The sequence below is a fragment of the Euprymna scolopes genome, chromosome 36 (assembly GCF_053919585.1).
Source record: "Euprymna scolopes isolate OS-2025 chromosome 36, ASM5391958v1, whole genome shotgun sequence".
In the NCBI taxonomy this organism is placed as follows: domain Eukaryota; kingdom Metazoa; phylum Mollusca; class Cephalopoda; order Sepiida; family Sepiolidae; genus Euprymna; species Euprymna scolopes.
In genome coordinates, this window is record NC_136517.1 from 40,035,180 (window position 1) to 40,048,120 (window position 12,941).

Genomic DNA, 12,941 nt, shown 5'->3' on the forward strand with positions numbered 1-12,941 from the left:
TGTTGGGGCGATTAATCGGAATCGGGAATTGGAATAATCGGAACTTTTTGGGATATCGGAATCGGAAAAATTATAGTCTAATTTCCGATTCCAAACCGATTCTTTAAAATTTTTCAATGAGGATGAAACAAGCATAAATTGCTTTTTTTTTTTTAATTAGAAGTTGTTCCGTTACAGAATGAGTTATAAATCTCATTTACAGATTCCACATTGATTAGCAGAGTTTTATTTATTTCTTTTATTGGTCATTTATAACTTCCCTATTGCCTTTGTAATTGTTTCGCATCTATTCGCTAAAATGTCTATGATCCCTGATCTGAGGGAGTTCATATGATTATTAACAAATTTTAAATGACTGGGGGGCTGATTTTCGTTGGCGCCAGCTGTATATTGGGATGTTTGTTGTCGGCTTTTTCTGAAATAATTAAAGTTTTATGGCACCTTTTAGGACACAAGGAAATCCCTAGACTCTCCAAACCTAATTAAATTTGTTTTTATTAGTTTTTATTGTAAGCAAAGTAATTATTCTAGCGTACACTTGCCTCTTCAATAACACAGATTTAAAAGGCTTTTCACACCTATTTGATAAATGACCTTATCTATTAGAGACTTGAGGCATTAATATCAAAGATTTAACATTCTTGGAATTTTTTTCTGGCTCTGATTTTGTATGATCACCACATTCTTTGAAATATTTCATGTTTCCTTATATTTTGTTTGGTTTTGGCACAAGTGAAAATATTGATGAAAATCTCACAAGTTTATCAAAACTTTGGAAAGGCAAAGATTGAGCAGTTTGTTAACTTAAAAAAAACTTTCATTTACATTTAAAATACCCAAAACATACAAGATTTTACTTTTTTAGGCGATTATTTGAGAGTAACCTAAAACGTTATTTTAGAATTTAAAATGGGGGTTCAGTTGTGCATATAAATATAATGTAAAATGATCCCATTTCGGAACATTATAACTTTTTAAACAGTTAAGTAATTTTTACCATTAATTCTAAGGCTGATCAGAAAAATCATAAAATCACATGTAATTGCTATATTTTTCGTATTGTCACCCGTACTTAGGGTTAGCAGTAGGAAAGGAGCGTGGTTTTTATGATTTTTAACCATACTATATACTAATACGATAGCGTGTGTGTTATTTATTTTGTGTGTCACGATTACATCCGAGTGACAATTGTTTAATTATGGATTCCCATTTCTTATAATAAATAATTTTATCAAGAATTCTTCATAAGTTTTGGTTTGATTATATCTGATGGCACTCAAGTCATTTATTTTATTATAAATAATTTTTTTAAAATAACAACAAAAAAAAAACACAAGTCTAATTTAAATAACCGGAATCGGGACAAACTTTGGAATCGTCCACCCACTAATATATATATATATATATATATATATATATATATATATATATATATATATATATATATATATATATACTAGCAAAAGAATCCGTCGTTGACTGGGTTCAAAAACAGCCTACATAAAATGGGCTCTGATTTATGAAAGTATGATAGGTTATGAAAAGGAAGGGTTATAAATTTGGGTTGAATTTGGAGGTATCAAAACCAAAGCAAAATATGATGAAAGTAAAAATAAAATAGATAAACCCCATAATTTATTATACCATACCTGTTCACACTGAAACACTTATCATAATGTTTTGTGGATCTATATTAAAAAAACGTTGTTAAACTTTGTGACATATTTCCATTATATAGAGGCCAGGTTCGAACGAACGCCCCATAATTTTATTATACCACATTTCTTCAAACTGAAACATAATCATCAAAGTATACTTACGCAGATAGATATGAAAAGTCTTTATTAAAGTTTGTGCCTATTTCCATTCTATGGAGGCCAGGCACGAACGCAGACTCCACAATTTTATTATACCATCCCTATTTAAGTTAAAACATACTTATCAAAGTATTCTTATGTATATCTATATCAAAAACACTTGTAAACGTTTTTTTCATCCTTAAATTTTTTATTTCCATACTTTGTGGATCAGGTGCGAACGCAGAACCCACAATTTTAATGAACCACTGTTCTACCAGATCAAACATACCCATTCCTGGGTCTCGATACATCTTCTATCATTATATGTAATCAGTTTTTTTTTTTTTAAATATTCAACCATATAGGAGCCTATTCGTGACCAGACACACACGCACACATACACACAGACATTCAGCTTTATATTATATTTTATATTCTGATACCCCCAAATTCGAAGCTATCTCTTTACAACTCTTCCTTTTCATAACCTATCATATTTTCATAAATCAGAGTCCATTTTCTGTAGGCTGGTTTGAACTCAGTCAACGACGGGTACTTTTGCTAGTATATATATATATATATATATATATATATATATATATATATATATATATATATATATATATATATATGCTTTACGATAGAAACAAACTTTTACACATATGTTGAATCTATTATTCATCACGAAATTTTTTTATTTTGAATAGGAAAGAAACAATTATTTAAATAGAAAAGGTTTTTACAAACTTTCAAATATTTATGAAATTATATATCTATATATATAAATATATATATATATTATATCATATATATATATATATAAATTTTATGTTTAATATTTTATAATTATCTTAGTAAATAATATATATATATATATATATATATATATATATATATATATATATATATATATATATATATATATATTGAATAGGAGATCGAAAGGGATATCTAAAAATGGAAGAAAAAGACGAACCGAGTGTGTAGTAAGATGGAAAGGTGTCATTTGTTGGCGGAAGTGTGGCCTGTTGGCGGCCACCCGCACCAGAGCGGCGTAAGAACAAAGCTGGAGTGTGACAACTGCGATTGTGATGAAGTGATAAAAGAAACGACTTTGATGTAGAAAATGGAAAATAACGCTAGAAATAAACACACAAAATGAGAGAGAGGGAGAGAGAGAGAGATAGAGAGAGGGGGAGAGAGAGAGTCTGTATGGCGCCTTGAGAAAAAGCCTATCTTTCATCGAAGAAAGTCTATATGTTTATGGAAACCGTACAAACATCTACATGCAATGGTGTGAGAAATGGAGCGATCGGTTCGGTGTGAAGTAACTGTTAGAAATAGTGCCGATATGGATAAATCTGCCTGCTTCCTGTCTGTCTGTTTCTCCCTCTCTTTCTCCTTGTTTCTCCCTATCTCTCTCTTTCTCTCTCTCTCTCTCTCTATATATATATATATATATATATATACTTCATTTACTCACATAAAATTAATATACGAAAGTATAAATTTATGCGTAAACTTTAAGTATTTACTTGAAAAGTGCTCAATACGTAGGTAGAGCTAGTTAGTAATTTATAAAATATATATGGCGATTAAGCTACACTGAATATTCCGCGTTTCATCCACTCTAGGAGTGTTTAAGTTTATACGCATAAGCCCGAAGAATCCTAGAGTGGATGAAACGCGGAATATTTAGTGTAGCTTAATCGCTATATATATATATATATATATATATATATATATATATATATATATATATATATATATATATATATATATATATATACTAGCATTCCAGCCCGGCGTTGCCCGAGTGTTTGGAGGTGTAAGTTGAGCAAAAGAAAGCGGTCATTTTTTTTTTTAATTTGACCCCTACTAATAGTCAAAAGTCATTGTTTTGGGCTCAAATCAAGTTATTAAGTAAAATCCATGTCCAAGGAACCTATATCTAAAATTTCAAGTGCTAAGACTCAAATGCATGCATAAAAATCATCTGAAAGCGACGTGACAATGGTAGGTAATCTAGCCATGGTGACAAATATTTATCCAAAACGCCGTTTACGCATTGCTGCTAAATGTTACGCCCTCCGGAAATCGGAATGATCCAACCAACTAATCCTTAAGGATTCCCGCCCAAAACATGATGCCTCCACCTACTCGTTGGCGATGAACTCTGTAAGGGGTCGAAGTTCAGTTCGAGCTCAAAACTAATGCTAATCCATCCGGACCGTCAAGAGTAGCACGGGTCTCATCTGTAAATAGGACACGTTGAAAATCCATTTTCATGTAATTTTGTGCCCAAGCCATTTGTTTTCCCCTATTGTGTATGGAGGCCTTGGAATAGTTTTGATGTTCCTTGCCATCTCATTCAACACATTATATCGGGCCTGCCTGAATCTTGGAGAGATTCTAGCTCTTGCAAAAATGGAAGCACTGGTGATGTTTGTGTTTCGGTTGACTTCCCTACGAATTTTCTGAATATCACGATGTGAAACATTTCTTCTGATGCCCTTATCCTTTCTGAGAATTGGTGGTCTGGTTCTTCACGAATGAAACCAAAGGTTTTGGATCCCTTTCCAGCTCCATAGCTAAATATTTGATGATCAATCCTTCTGCTAGGCCAGCAACAATCCTTTCCTTTTCGATAACCGTTAATCGACCCTTTTTAAAAGACCTGCAATAAAGCGATGACCAACGTAAATTACTTTATAATAAATAATATGTCATAACTTCGTGAATATCGCAGGGATTTAAATAAAATTTTGGGAAATAACTAAACTTGAAACTGTCATTAGATGATCCAATTTTCATTTTTGTGTGACGTATATTTAGTGAAATATTAATATTTTACTGATTTTCAATAAAGCGATTTACACAGTTTATATATATATATATATATATATGTATATATATGTATATGTATATATATACATATATATATATATGTATATGTATATATATATTAGGATGCGATACAGGTAAAATAGTTTCGCTTGATTTCTTTTCTTTATAAAGTAAATGTTTTTCTATAATGTTTTATTGTTAAAGTGTTTTTTATTCAATAAGTCTGAAGAAAGGCTGTACTTATTAAAATTTTCAAACGAGATAATGTTTGAATTTGTCCATATGGTCTTGAAAGAATTTTAACTAACAAGGAAATACACTTTTTGTAGCTTTCAACCCATTCTTTGCAGTCTTGAAGTCTTGTTTTTTGTTAAAACAGTCTCTCTCTTTCTCTCTCTCTCTCTCTCTCTCTCTCTCTCTATATATATATATATATATATATATATATATATGTGTGTGCGTGTGTGTGTGTGTGTGTGTGTGTGCATATATAAGAAATAATGAAGCCAATGGGAATTAGGAGTTTATCTGATACAAACGAGGGTAACATTCAATCTAATATACATAGTATTATTTATGAATTGCAATATTAATTTAACCCAAATAAAAAAGCTCAATATAAACCCAATAGAGAGTAGCACTAATTATACGAGAAATAAAAGCTGTAAATTCAAATTTACAATTTAATTAATTGTTCGACCGAATACTCAAAAGAATAAGCAATTTTCAAAGTCATTATTACGTGGAGTTTCAAAGAATGTTATTTTTCTCATAAGAGGACAGAAAGAAATTAGAAAATTAGAATTGTAGCCGAGCTAAAATTTGTTGTCTACAGCAGTATATGAAACCGCAATTCATGATAGTCATAAATTGCCAAAAATGTACATGTCTTTTAAAAAAGAGTTGAAAAAAATGTAGGAAATGTGAAAAAGAATAAATAAAAAAACACCGTGGATAACATTTTTTTTTTTTTTTTTTTACACAGTGATCACCACTTATCAAGGCCCGGAAGCCACTCAGGGATAAGGGTTATTGCAAGTACATCACGTTAGGGAGGAGATTTTATGAAGTGTTTAATTAGGGGGGCGGTTCATTAGGAATTTGTTAACATTAGACTTGAAGACATCCAAGTTGTAGTCCGGAGGGGAGCAGGCAGACGGAACAGAGTTTCACAGGCGTGCAGTTCTAAGAAAGAAGCTTTGCTCATGAAATCCGCGTTTTGATTTAGGCACAGATATAGAGTGGGGGAAATTTTTCACAGTGGATTCAGCTAGACGGGTGTTTTTCGTGAAAGTTTGGCGAGGGGGGACCAGGGATTGGAGTTCAGACGAGCACCTGCCATGAAAATAACGATAAAACAAGGATAGGCTCGCAACGTCTCTTCTGTGGGAGAGGGGTTGCAGGGTAGAGAAAAGGGCATCCCCCACTAAACCACGAAGTCTATTTTGTACTCTGTCAAGGCATGATAGGCTGTTTTTGGCAGCTCCTGTCCAGATATGGCAGCAGTATTCCATCCTTGGCCGTACTTGGCTTTTATATAGATAGAGAATTGCATCAGTAGTGAGATATCTTCTGGAGCTGTAGAAGGATCCCACCATCTTTCCTGCGACCTTGGCAACAGACTTGATGTACGTGTTCCATTTCAGATCAGGAGTAAAGGTCAAACCCAGAAGCTTGTCAAAACACGGGGCCTCACCCAGACGAGAGCCATCTATCACAATTGATGCCAGCTGGGGATCAGAGCGTTGATGATGTAAGGATAGGAGTTTGGTTTTAGATGCATTAAAGGTAACTAGCCACATCTTCCCCCACTGAACCACGCGCTTGAGATCAGAGGAGAGAGAATCCGAGAGAACTTCGTCATTTACAGCCTTTGATGTGTTGCCGTAGATGGTCGTGTCATCAGCATAGATGTCAACGAATGATTTAAGTATGTGTTTAGGGAGGTCATTGATGTAGATCAGGAAGAGAGTTGGCCCCAGGATTGACCCCTGAGGGACTCCAGCATTTATATTGCAGGCCTCCGATTTTTGTCCATCTACCACTACTCTTATGAGCCTATCGGAGAGAAATGATTTAATGATTGAGAAAACATTTCTAGTTATACCGTAGCTGGAAATCTTGTGAAGTAGACCCTTATGCCATACTTTGTCAAAGGCCTTTGATATGTCAAGAGCAATTGCCCTAGAAAGGAAGCCTTTGTCAAGAGATTCACTTATCCTGTGGGATATAACCGTCAGCACATCTGCGGTAGATCTTGCAGAGCGGAAACCATATTGTGTGTCACTAAGAAGGTTATTCCTGCTGAGGTGGTTGACTATTTCTCTATTTAATATTGATTCCAGTAACTTACTCATAACAGAGAGAAGACTTATTGGTCTGTATTGAGAGGGAGATGACTTATCACCTGAATTCTTAAATATAGGGCAAACTGATGAGGTCTTCCAGGGGGTCGGAAAGCACTTCTCCTTAAGGCAGCGCTTAAATAGTTTCGTAAGTATGGGAGCAAGTTCTGGTTGAAGCTTTTTAACACTATAATTGGGATGCCGTCAGGGCCAGTTGCTTTACTGGAATCTAGGTTTTTTATTAGCTTGGCGACCTCATGCACGGATATTTGTATGTTACCTAGCTTGTTCTGTGTTATAGGAGGAAATATGGGGAGTTGATGGCCTTCGTCGCATAGGGTAGAATTAGCTGCAAAGCTCTTTGCAAATAGTTTGGCCTTGTCTGACGCTGACGAGATAACCTCTGGTCCATTGATAATGGTTGGGATAGAACGCACACTTCTGTTCAGGATCCTATTTGTTATTTGCCAAAACTGGTGGGAACCAAGCCGCTGATCAGTTACCTTGGATTTAACAGACTGGGCATATAGCTCTCTTGCATTTTTTATTACTCTTTTACAGTGGTTGCTGGCAGTCCTGAAAGCAGCTTTAGTCTCAGAGCATCTATTACGTTGGTAGTTATGGAAAAAGTGATTTCTGTGCGCGATAGCAGCAGCATATTGTGGGGAGAACCATGGCTGGCTGTTAGGTTTTTGTTGGAATTTTTTAGATGGTATGAATTGGTCTATGCCTACATTTAACCATTCGGTCATACCAGTGTGTATGAAGAATCTTGCAATAGTAATCCGAAAAGCGAAATAAAATTATATAGAAAGAATCCAATATTCAGCATTTTAAATCCAGTGGAGTAAAAATAATCCGGTTGGGAAAAACAATTCAATGCAGCTTAGATTCATAAAAATTATTCTTGCAGTTTGTGTAGTAGTCCAAAGATAGCAAGGTTGATCTTCAGTTGAATAGAATAGAGAAATGGAGAGATAGAAAAACACAGTTAAAAACTGAGCCAGCATATAAAATATTGGAATTTTCATATTATAAGATATTTCCGTTTATGTGTGTGTGTGTGTGTGTGTATGTGTGTGTGTATGTATGTGCGTGTGTGTGGGTTAATGTTTGCATACATACAAACATATATTGAATCAATAACAGTGAAACTGCATAGGTTGTTCCACTAGTATATCTTAGGTTGCTTCAGTCTGTGTCTATCCATAACATGTGTGCATTGTATTGCCTTATCTATTTTTGTATAAGTATTAAACAATGATTCAACCAAACTACATAAACATTTTTTTTTTTACAATTATAAAAATAACACAAAAATAAATAAATATACTCGGAATATTTTCTTTAAAATGACAACGCATGTTATTTCTGAAAGTTTATTAGATTTTAGAGCAATTTATTTCAAAATGAGTAACTATTTCTTAATGTCATAGTGTTGTTCGAACTTATTCATTGGATATTTATTTAGTGATCTCTCTACATAGTCGTTCCATCGTCTTGGACGGCTATTTTGTATGTAAGCAACTGGGGTTTAGTATTTTGTTTTGGCGGATGTGTGTGGCATAGTTTTTTTTTTGCAATTTTAATTTCCTTGCTTTCATGTCGTGTTTTTGCTCCATCTTTTTGTTTTATTTATATTGTTGTGTCCAAATGCTTTGTTTTTATTGTTTTGGTTTCTTTTTAGTTTTTATGAGTTGAGTTCCATATTCGAGGTGTTTCCCCCAAATTTATTTTAGTGATGTTATTATTTGTACCGTGAAGGAGTTCTCACACATGCCATCATCGGTGATTACCAACGAACAATCAGTGGTGTTTCCTAGCGTCTGGATCAAACCAAGTATCCACAGATTTCTATTTCGCCCCGCATCTTTCGATAATCCCATTAACAGAGTCTATTCGTCTTCACAAGAATTTGGTGAGAATAAGCCTCCATGAGGCCCCCCAGTTCTCTTTGCACTTATTACTGTTCTCAGTGTTACAACTATATTTGAACGCTTATGAATATTTGGTATGACACCAGTTGATGTTGAAGTCGCCATTTTTTCTGTTCGATTGATTTTAAGTATATTTCCTGACGACAAATGATAACATTTTTTTTCACATTTTAGCAGTATGAAGGAAAACATAATAATGTAAATTTTATAACTACTAGCAGGACGTCCAGAATTGTCCGGTCGTAAAATACGCTTAAATATGATATTTTTTTTATTAATGTAGATTTTGCATTTGTTATTATATTATATTGGGTCGAATATATATATTAATGATTTAAAAAGTTTAAAAAAATAATATCAATAATCGAAACCAAAACGTTTAGTTTACGGTTTACCTTTTCTTTTGGCATTACTGTCAGTGCTATGAAGACGTATTTGCTGCAAGGCTGAAAATTAGAACATTAACCAATAACTATTACGTTACGCATGCAAATTCGTAATGTCGTAATGCCGTCGTCCAACATTCATCTTTTTTTTTTTCATTTTCATACTTTTGCACCGATTTTCTTTAACTAAAAATAAATATAAAATTTCCCATGTGTTCAAATACCCTATATATTAAGTTCCTGTTTGTAGAACAAAAACTGACAGAGAAGTTTGATAGTTAATTCTTTGTTTAATAAATCTATATACGCATGCATAAATAAATATAGAAAGAAATCTCTGTTTACTATAAACTTTTTACACAAATATTACGCAAGTATAAATCATGTAGAATATCTGCACGAATATACTTACACGTAATAATTAACTAAAGATGATCATCCCGTGAGAAAAAAAAAACTAATAAGGAATTAATTAAAATAGATGTGTAAAAGAATATGCAAATTAGCTAGATCTTTTGCAAATGAATGCAATTCCATGGCCCATATATAACAAAGTTGTATTTTCTTTTCTAAATAAGCATAAAAAGTTCTTTTAAATATGAATATCAATTAACAAAAAAACTTATAGGAGTAAAGATTATTTACATTCCATGAGCGTTGATACAAAATTAAGGCTCCCTCATTTTTATTTTGCCTTAATGGATTAAAGGAGATTGCAAACTGCATTGTTATGATGACTGAAATTATGCATTCATCACCTGAAAGTTTCCTTTTCATGTTGTATATATTGATGGTATGGGACTCTAGGCAAGCAACCCCTGCCACGAACGTACGTAAGAAACAGAGATGAGTCAATTAATTCCTGGCAAAATTGGATTGGTAATAATGGTGACTATATAGGAAAAATAATTTCTGGAGTATAGAAGATCGCTCGTTTTAATATTTCTGTCACGGTAGGACTTCAACATATAGAGTTATACTTTGTATAGTTCCTCCTTTTGCATAGCCCCCTAAATTCTAACTTTTTGCATAGCTCCCTAAATTCTCACTTTTTGCATAGACCCCTAAATTCTCACTTTTTGATTAGACCCAAAAATTCTCACTTTTTGATTAGACCCCTAAATTCTCACTTTTTTATTAGACCCATAAATTCTCACTTTTTGCATAGACCCCTAAATTCTCACTTTTTGCATAGACCCCTAAATTCTCACTTTTTGATTAGACCCATAAATTCTCACTTTTTGATTAGACCCAAAAATTCTCACTTTTTGCATAGACCCCTAAATTCTCACTTTTTGATTAGACCCATAAATTCTCACTTTTTGATTAGACCCATAAATTCTCACTTTTTGCATAGACCCCTAAATTCTCACTTTTTGATTAGACCCATAAATTCTCACTTTTTGATTAGACCCATAAATTCTCACTTTTTGCATAGACCCATAAATTCTCACTTTTTGATTAGACCCATAAATTCTCACTTTTTGCAAAGACCCATAAATTCTCACTTTTTGCATAGACCCGTAAATTCTCACTTTTTGCATAGACCCATAAATTCTCACTTTTTGCATAGACCCATAAATTCTCACTTTTTGATTAGACCCATAAATTCTCACTTTTTGCATAGACCCCTAAATTCTCACTTTTTGATTAGACCCATAAATTCTCACTTTTTGCATAGACCCATAAATTCTCACTTTTTGCATAGACCCATAAATTCTCACTTTTTGATTAGACCCATAAATTCTCACTTTTTGATTAGACCCATCATAAATTCTCACTTTTTGCATAGACCCATAAATTCTCACTTTTTGCATAGACCCATAAATTCTCACTTTTTGCATAGACCCATAAATTCTCACTTTTTGATTAGACCCATAAATTCTCACTTTTTGCATAGACCCATAAATTCTCACTTTTTGATTAGACCCCTAAATTCTCACTTTTTGCATAGACCCATAAATTCTCACTTTTTGATTAGACCCATAAATTCTCACTTTTTGATTAGACCCATAAATTCTCACTTTTAGATTAGACCCCTAAATTCTCACTTTTTGCATAGACCCATAAATTCTCACTTTTTGATTAGACCTCTAAATTCTCACTTTTTGATTAGACCCATAAATTCTCACTTTTTGCAAAGACCCATAAATTCTCACTTTTTGCATAGACCCGTAAATTCTCACTTTTTGCATAGACCCAAAAATTCTCACTTTTTGCATAGACCCATAAATTCTCACTTTTTGCATAGACACATAAATTCTCACTTTTTGCATAGACCCGTAAATTCTCACTTTTTGCATAGACCCCTAAATTCTCACTTTTTGATTAGACCCATAAATTCTCACTTTTTGCATAGACCCATAAATTCTCACTTTTTGATTAGACCCATAAATTCTCACTTTTTGATTAGACCCATAAATTCTCACTTTTTGCATAGACCCATAAATTCTCACTTTTTTATTAGACCCATAATTTCTCACTTTTTGATTAGACCCATAAATTCTCACTTTTTGATTAGACCCATAAATTCTCACTTTTTGCATAGACCCATAAATTATCACTTTTTGATTAGACCCCTAAATTCTCACTTTTTGCATAGACCCCTAAATTCTCACTTTTTGCATAGACCCGTAAATTCTAACTTTTTGCATAGACCCCTAAATTCTCACTTTTTGCATAGACCCCTAAATTCTCACTTTTTGCATAGACCCATAAATTCTCAAATTTTGCATAGACCCCATAAATTCTCACTTTTTGAATAGCCCTCTAAATTCTCACTTTTGCAAAGACCCCTAAATTCTCACTTTTTGCATAGCCCTCTATATTCTCAATTTTTCATAGCCCCCTTAATTCTCACTTTTTCTATAGCCCTCTAAATTCTCACTTTTTGCATAGCCCCTTAAATTCTCACTTTTTCCATAGCCCTCTAAATTCTCACTTTCTGTTTAGCCCCCTAAATTCTCACTTTTTGCATAGCCCTCTATATTCTCACTTTTTGCATAGACCCCTTAATTCTCACTTTTTCTATAGCCCTCTAAATTCTCACTTTTTGCATAGCCCTCTAAATTCTCACTTTTTCTATAGCCCCCTAAATTCTCTCTTTTTGCATAGCCCTCTAAATTCTCATTTTTTGCATAGCCCTCTAAATTCTCACTTTTTTCATAGCCCTCTATATTCTCACTTTTTGCATAGCCCCCTAAATTCTCTCTTTTTGCATAGCCCCCTAAATTCTCACTGACATTTCCCCCTTGTAAATAGCAATCATTTTTTAGTCTATTTTCTGCCAATTAAATCAATGAAAGGTTACAAAAAATGCCTTACTGTCGGTACAACCCTCGTATTCAAACCGCATTGTGGACATTTATACGCAGTAATCGTTTATCGTTAGCAAAATTCATTGGGAATGGTGATGATTGTATATAAAAAAAGACATTATGGAGCATGAAAGGTCGCTGTTGTTAATGGCACAACTCCTGTCTTCGTAGTTGTTGGAATTTTTAGTTAGAAGGCTTTTTTAAAAACGACCCTCGTATTTCGTGTAACATGAAATATCTTAGAAAAAAAACTGAACTTGTCAAACATTATAAAACGCTAATTTTTTTTCTTCTAAACATTCAAGTTTAT